The sequence below is a fragment of the Suncus etruscus genome, chromosome 11 (assembly GCF_024139225.1).
Source record: "Suncus etruscus isolate mSunEtr1 chromosome 11, mSunEtr1.pri.cur, whole genome shotgun sequence".
Taxonomy (NCBI): Eukaryota; Metazoa; Chordata; class Mammalia; order Eulipotyphla; family Soricidae; genus Suncus; species Suncus etruscus.
The window spans coordinates 7,792,883-7,800,729 of NC_064858.1; positions in this window are offsets into that span (position 1 = coordinate 7,792,883).

Consider the following 7,847-nt stretch of genomic DNA (forward strand, 5'->3'; position numbering starts at 1 on the left):
TTGTTTGTTTAAGAGCCTTCCTCTGGGACCAGAGCAATAGCACAGTGGGGAGGGCATTTGCTTTGCACACGGCCTACCCAAGTTCTATCCCCAGCAACCCTTAGGTCCCCGAGCCCTCCAGGAGTGACCCCTCAGTACAGAATTAGGAGTAATTCCTGAGCACCACAGGTGTGGCCTGAATGGCCCCAAAACTCAAAACAAAAAAAGATCAACGATGAAGATCAGAGGAATCCAGAAGCCCAAGGCAGTGCTGTATGAGCTGAGGATACTGCTGACGAGATGAAGGGGAGCCCTTCCAAGCATACTTTGGGGTTGCTGGAACAGAGAATCAGCTGACTGAGAAACAATGGGCAGAGCTGATTCCTCACAGTTTCCCGAGGTCAAGGCCCCTTCACCTTTAGAGTGCTATGGGGTCCTGCTTCCTGATCATTGTCTGCATTTATTCCCACCTGGCAGAAGGGGATGATGCCCTGTGTCTGGAGGTCCCCCTTACAAAGATGTTGATCGGAGCCGGAGCGATAGCACAGTGGTAGGGCATTTGCCTTGCATGCGGCCAACCCGGGAGGGACCTGGTTCGATTCCCAGCTCCCCATATGGTGTCCCAGCCTGCCAGAGGTGATTTCTGAGTGCAGAGCCAGGAGTAACCCCTGAGGACCGCTGGGTATAGTCCAACAACCAATCAATCAATAAATAAAAGACATTGATCATGACCACGAGTCACCCCAGTTGCATCCCATAGGCCCTGCCTCCTATGAATTGATAATATTTTGGGGTGAGAAAATCACCCCAGGAATGTGGGGCTGAGGGTAGGAGAGAGAAGAGACCAACTTCCAAACACAGCCTGGACCTCAAAGGGACAGCTCCTCAGTCTCACTTATGTTGATGTGCTCAGAGATGGAAAGTCATAAATAATAAAGTGATTAGAATCTCAGAAGGGAGAAGAAAGAAGAGCAGAGGCAATATTTGAAGAGGTAATATCTGCAAAAAAATTCTGAATTGATGAATGAAAGTAATCTGCACATTCAGGCTCAAGAAATCCAAGTAGAATAATAGAGAAGGCAGGTCTATTTATATTCATCAGAGTAAAACTGGGGGAGGGAAAAAAAGGCAAAATATGGGGTGGGGGAGTTTTTCTGAAAAAGAATAGACAGGGACAACCTTCGACGACCTCCAGTGTTTAGCAGCAGGTAACTGACCCTGCCACTAACAGTAACACCTCAGTGAGCTAGAAAAAAATTTGTACTGCCCCAAAATTCTTTCATTCAACCAAATCATTCTTCAAGACTGCAGGTGAAGCAAACTGTTTATACGGCAATCAAAACTGTATTCATGATGCAAAGAATGTTGCTGGGGAAGAGATTATTTCGGGCACAAGGACAGCGTTCCCCAGATGGAAGCAGATGGAAGAGGGAATGGTGAGTAGAGAAAGTAGATGTGTGAAGGTAGCATCAATGGAATAATGATGGAGCACAAACATGCATGATACACAACATACATAGGGTGAAAATACCAAGCCAGGGCCAGAGAGATAGTACAGCAGTAGGGCACTGGCCTTGTATGCAGCCAATCCAGAATAGACGGTGGTTCGAACCCCAGCATCCCATATGGTCCCCTGTGCCTGCCAGGAGTGATTTCTGAGCAAAGAGCCAGAAGTAACCCCCGAGCACCGCCAAAATCAAACCAAAACAAAAATAAATAAAATAAAATAAAATATCTAATTATGAGGCTGAAAGATAGGAGAGGAATCAAGGCACATGCATCTACATAGCCAACTCTGATCCAGTACCACATGGTTCCCTGAACATCACTGGGAGTATGTAGGAGGCCCCTGAGTGCTGCGCTTGAGTTCAGGTCAGCTTTAGCATCCCAGAACCCAGCACCTCGTCCTCACATCAGATTGCCAGCCCACTTGACTAAATCAGCAGGAGTCTCTCCCAACCTCTCCCCGAACATATTCCTGAGATCTGATTGGGAGGCCCAATGAAATCAAGTAGAGATTCTACAAAAATTATCATGTCAAGGTGACATACGGGAAATGCTCCCCACATGCCATAACAACGTATCAGTTTGACCTGACATGTCATAATTATAACATACTGAGAGTGATTTGATATCTATGCCATGATAACATATTGGAAGTGACCGGGTATGTCATGATATAACATTTGGGGAGTGATTTGAGGTGATAGCCCAAAAGGAAGGAAAGAAATCTCATTCCTGGGCCGGGAAGGTGGCACTAGAGGTAAGGTGTCTGCCTTGCAAGCGCTAGCGTAGGACGGACCGCGGTTCGATCCCCCGGCATCCCATATGGTCCCCCAAGCCAGGGGCGATTTCTGAGCGCATAGCCAGGAGTAACCCCTGAGCTTCAAACGGGTGTGGCCCAAAAACCAAAAAAAAAAAAAAAAAAAAAAGAAATCTCATTCCTAAAGAGCAGGTAGCTTTTGGTTTTGTATTGTTTTGTTTTTGTTTTTGTTGTTGTTGTTGTTGTTGTTGTTTTTTTTTTTTTTGATTTTTGGGCCACACCCGGCGGTGCTCAGGGGTTACTCCTGGCTGTCTGCTCAGAAATAGCTCCTGGCAGGCACGGGGGACCATATGAGACACCGGGATTCAAACCAACCACCTTTGGTCTTGGATTGGCTGCTTGCAAGGCAAACGCCGCTGTGCTATCTCTCCGGGCCCTGGTTTTGTATTGTTTTTGTTTGTTTAGGGGCTATATATTCAGTGATTCTTAGGGCTTACCACAGGGCTTACTGACCCTGTGGGATGCCAAAGACTGAACCTGGGTCAGCCATGTGCAAAACAAATACCCTCCCTGCTGTGCTATTACTCTGTTCCAAAAGGTAGTTTGGGTTTGTTTTAACAAGATGTTTATCATTAAAGAAATACAATACTGTAGAACTCTTTTGGTGCCTGGAATGTATTTCCTGATCCGAATGAGGGATAATTGGGTATTAAAGCAGATGTTGGATTTAGTAACACTCATTATGCTTTGTTAGTATACATTGGACCATACAAATCTGTAGCGTGCACCATAAAACAGTCTCCCTACTCTTTTATATTACTCCAAAAATGTAAAATGTTAAAAAATATAATAAAAGTGGAGCAAAGTACATCGAAATTACCAAGGAGATTTTTCTCCAAGTAGCAAAATCATGAATATTTTTTTCGTTTTCCCTTTATTTAAATTCTTTTTTTTTTCTTTAATGCGCAAGAATGCTATTTATTATCGGCGTTACATAAACATTAATTAAAGAAGAAAAGGAAAGCAGCTTGCCAACGATAGTTGGCGGAGAAGTCTTTTTCTTTCCACTTCCAGCCGGATGCTGGACTGAAAGCTATGAAGGACCCGACCAGTTTTGGCCACAGAATTGTCAACTGGCTGGAGCTGAAAGATGCAACCACAGAGCTGGAGAAGATCAAGACACTTCACTAGATTTGTCCCTTACTCGGACATCTTTTCCTTACCTGCCTGGTGGGGGACAGTTTCCCATCTTTTTTCTATTTTTTTTTTTTATTTGAGGGCCACACTCAGCAGTGCTCAGGGTTTACTCCTGGCTCTGTGCTCAGAAATCACTCCTGGCAGGCTCAGGGGACACTATGGAATGCTTGTGATCCACCCTGGGTTGACCTCGTGCAAGGCAAATGCCCTTCCTGCCACACTGTCACTCTGGCTCCCATCTGCCATCTTTGAGCAACCTCCACTTAGAAGCAATTAAGCAGCCAGCCTTGGCTTTCACTGGGGATGCAAATACCAGAGAGAACTTTATAGGGAGTAGAAAACAGCCCCCCATTCCCTGGGTCTAACCCTGCAAAGGATTTCCTCAGCCAGATGTGCACCCACCAAGAAGGACAGTCCTGGAGAACTATATTGATCCCATGAGACCATAGCACAGGCCTCCCTCACCTCACTTGCCCCCTCTTTCCAGAAAGGGAGGAGCAGGAAGAATGATCTTACAGGTCTCCCCAAGTGGAGAATCCTGCAGCTGAGGCTGATCTCCAGCTAGGGAATCAACAGACTTGATCCTAAAGTCAAAGGTCGAGGCGGTAATAGCACAGATGTGCCGTGACATTTTCTTCCCCCACGCCTTTCCAGGCGATTCCTTTTTCACCTCGGTGAGGCCTATTTTAAGCAGGACTAGAAATAGCAGCAGCCAGGCTCAGGCAGGAGGCAAGTGGGACCGCGTGGGTCTGACAGAGGTGACAGAGAGTGACAAGATCCTGCAAATCAGAGCTAAGGGCATGTCGCCACTGCCAAAGACGCTCCATCTGTGCTTCTGTCCCCCAGCCGGCCCAGGCTTGGGGTTTCTTTTATTTTGGGGGGGCCACACCCAGCACCACTCAGGGGTGACTCCTGACTCTGCACTCAAAAATTGCTCCTGGCTTGGGGGACCATATGGGATGCCAGGGATCAAACTGAGGTCCATCCTGGGCCAGCAGCATGCAAGGCAAATGCCCTATAGCTGCGGGGGCTTCTTGTATTTCCCGCCCATCCCATCTCCCCAGTTATATAGCAAGTTGGACTCATTTATCGAGAATTCTACCATTTGATGAACAAATCCACCTTCTCTAGAAAGCAGAAATAGAGGGATCCAGAGTAAGGTTTGTTGGGAGTGTGCATGGCCAACCCTGATGTGTTGATCTTCACAGCCGGCTGGGATTAGGGGTACCTTTCCACTCACACCCCAGTAAGCCCACATAGTAATGGGGACCCCGAATTCACGTGCAAGTGTCTATTTTGAAATAAGTAGTGGAGTTTACCCATTCATTCAGGGAACCAATGCTAGAAGTGTGAATTCAGAGAGAGAGAGAGAGAGAGAAAGAGAGAGAGAGAGAGAGAGAGAGAGAGAGAGAGAGAGAGAGAGAGAGAGAGAGAGAGAGAGAGAAGCCCAGTTCCCATAGGAACAGAGGCAAATACTGAGATGGTCCCCTGAAATGCCAGGGCATCCCTATGACAAAGTGTAAAGGCCCTGAATGCTCGTGGCCCCAGAGAGAATTCTGGGTTCACAAACATGGCGTCCCCGATGATAGGGAAGCACCCAGGGGCAAACCTGCCCCAAAGAACTTCTTCGGTGGGGCCTCTGCCTGACCAAGACCCCTGAGTCAAGGCCAACCAGGAGACATGCTGTGGCGGGCTGGAATGCCAGCACATGTTGGGGTGCTTAGCGGCCCTCCACATTTCCCTGCACACCTGTTCACCTCACTGCCCCATGAGCTTCCATCTCTCTCAGAGTCACGAGCAACACTGTTGGCAGGGCACAAGCCAGAGAGGGGGTGCTGTGGTCTTGGGTCCTGTACCTAGCACCCCCTTCTCTTCCCAGGTTTTTCTGGACTGTCGGGTGATTTTCCAACCTGGGTTGCTATTTCTATAAATGTTATAGTGACACCCCCCAATTTCCTAGGGGAGGCTTGGTGAGGGGAATGGCTGGCCCTGTCCATGCATGCTCCACCTGAACTTTCGAAAATAGAGAATATTCCATTGAAAAAGCAAAAGATCGGGGCCAGAGTGATAGTACAGGAGTAGAGCTTTTTGCCTTTGACAAGGATGACCTAGAACAAACCCGGGTCGATCCCCGGCACACTATATGGTTCCCCAAGCCTGCCAGTAGCTATTTCTGAGTGCAGAGCTAGAAGTAACCCCTGAGCCCTGCTGGGTGTGGCCCAAAAACCAAAAAAAGAAAAGCAAAAGACCTAGAAGATGTTTGAGCCCAAACTGAACCACGAGGGTGCAGGTGTGAGGCCCAGCGTCAGGGGCCTACCCTCAGGCTCCTCCTTTTTGGTGTCTGGTGTCTTCCAAAGCTGGGTCATGCTGAGAGCTAGCCAAGGGGGAACATGACCGGTGCAGCCAATCCAACAGACGGCTAAGAATGAAGAGAGCCTCAAGGTTCTGTTCTTGGGGTTGAGCCCCTTGCCCTGAAATGGGGCTTGCAATGCCACACCCCAGTGAGGGCCCTTTTGATGTGTGCCTCCAAGATGCCCTCCCGTCTCAGAAAATTCCAGCCCTGTAGGGCCCTGGTCCTACAGAGCGGCTCCTCCATAGGGCAGTGGTTTCCTGATCTTCCATCCCGAAGAGAGCAGCTTCGTTGGACAGATACATCTGGAGCAGGACTGGGGATGTGGTATTTAAAGTATTTAAGGTGGGTATTTGTAAAATCACTCCATATGCCAGATCTCCAACCCCAAGTGAATGGGTCCAAATCAGGGTCACACATAAAATAATTTAAACCAGGCTGAGGGTGAAACACGTGTAGTCTGGCAGTCTTCTACCTCGTGTCTCCCTTGCAAGCTGCCGGCCAGAACTGCAGATTTAATTGAAGACAGAGACCACCCCTGGGTGGGACAGTAAAGACAGTTTAAGGACAGATAGCACAGGCTGTCCTGAGCCAGTCCCACAGAGGTTTACTAGGAAGACAATCTCTGTTTAGGGGTAAATCCCAGTTGTGAACAAATATACAAAGGAACCAGGGATGGCCTTTGTTTTAGGTAAAATAAGGTGTAATCTAATAGGTATTTAAGGACACAATATCCCCCCCCCCATATGGGGGACAGCTTCCACTCCTTCATGCCATACACTGTTCAATAGGTCTGTTGGGGCTGGGGGGAAATCCTTGTGGTTAAACCTTCAGTGTGTATTCACATTATACACACAGCAGTAAGGTGTTTTCCTTACATAGCCCGGGTTTGATTCCCAGCATCCCACAGGGTTCCCTGAGCCTGCCAGGAGCAACTTCTGAGCACAGAGCCAGGAGTGACCCCTGAGCACCACTGGGTGTGGCTCCAAAACCAAAATAAAAAAATGAATAAATGTTTGGGACTGGAGTGGTGGCTCAAGTGATAGGGGGTCTGCCTTGCATGCGCTATCCTAGGAAGGACCGCAGTTCAATCCCCCAGAGTCCTATATGATCCCCTAAGCCAGGAGCGATTTCTGAGAGCATAGCCAGGAGTAATTCCTGAGCCTCATCGGGTGTGGCCCAAAAGCCAAAATAAATTAATTAATTAAAAAAAAAACTTGTATCAGCCTCCATGTTATGTTTCTTTCACTGCAGCTCGTCCCACTCCAGGGGGAGGTGACATATGCAAATGGAATTCCATAGCGGATGCCAGCAGAGGGCCCAGGGGGTGGACATGTGTGGTCATTCCTTTCAGACATGCATGATCCTTTCTATGGAATGAGTGTGGTCTCTCCTACTAAGAACACATGGTCCCTTCTACAGGACACGCCTAGTCCCTTCTGCCAGACTCGGTCCCTCCCGGGCGGGCGAGGCTGGAGGTGTAGGCGTTCTAGACAGGGCCCCTTCCTGACAGTTTCCCTTTCCTCGCCCTAATCATTCCTCTTGCCTGATAATGTTGGTTTATAAGGCAGGTAATTAGTGCTTTCAAGGCTGTAATTGAATTTCCGGAAGAAGAGTCTGCCAAGCGTTGACTCTCCACCCCCCGGAGCCCAGAAACCACCATGGAGGACGTCAGAAGCCACAGGGTCGGAGTGACTGAGAGTAAAGACCAGTGAGATCTTTCCTATCCTGTGCTCTAAATAGGATCCCTGGGGCTGGATAGGACAGCAGGCAGGGCACTTGCCTCGTACGCATCCCCAGAACTCCATAGGGTCCCCCAGGCACTGCCAGGAGTGATTCCTGAGCACAGAGCTAGGAGTGAGCCCCAAAATAAAATATTTTAAAATAAAATAGGCAGGCTAGGGGGAAAGCACAGTGGGTAGTGTTTACCTTGGATGCAGTTGACCAGGGTTCAATTCCTGGCTTCCATGATTCCCTAAGCCTGCCAGGAGTAATTTCTGAGGGTAGAGCCAGGAGTAACCCCTGAGCGATGCCAGGTATGGTCCAAAGACTAAAATA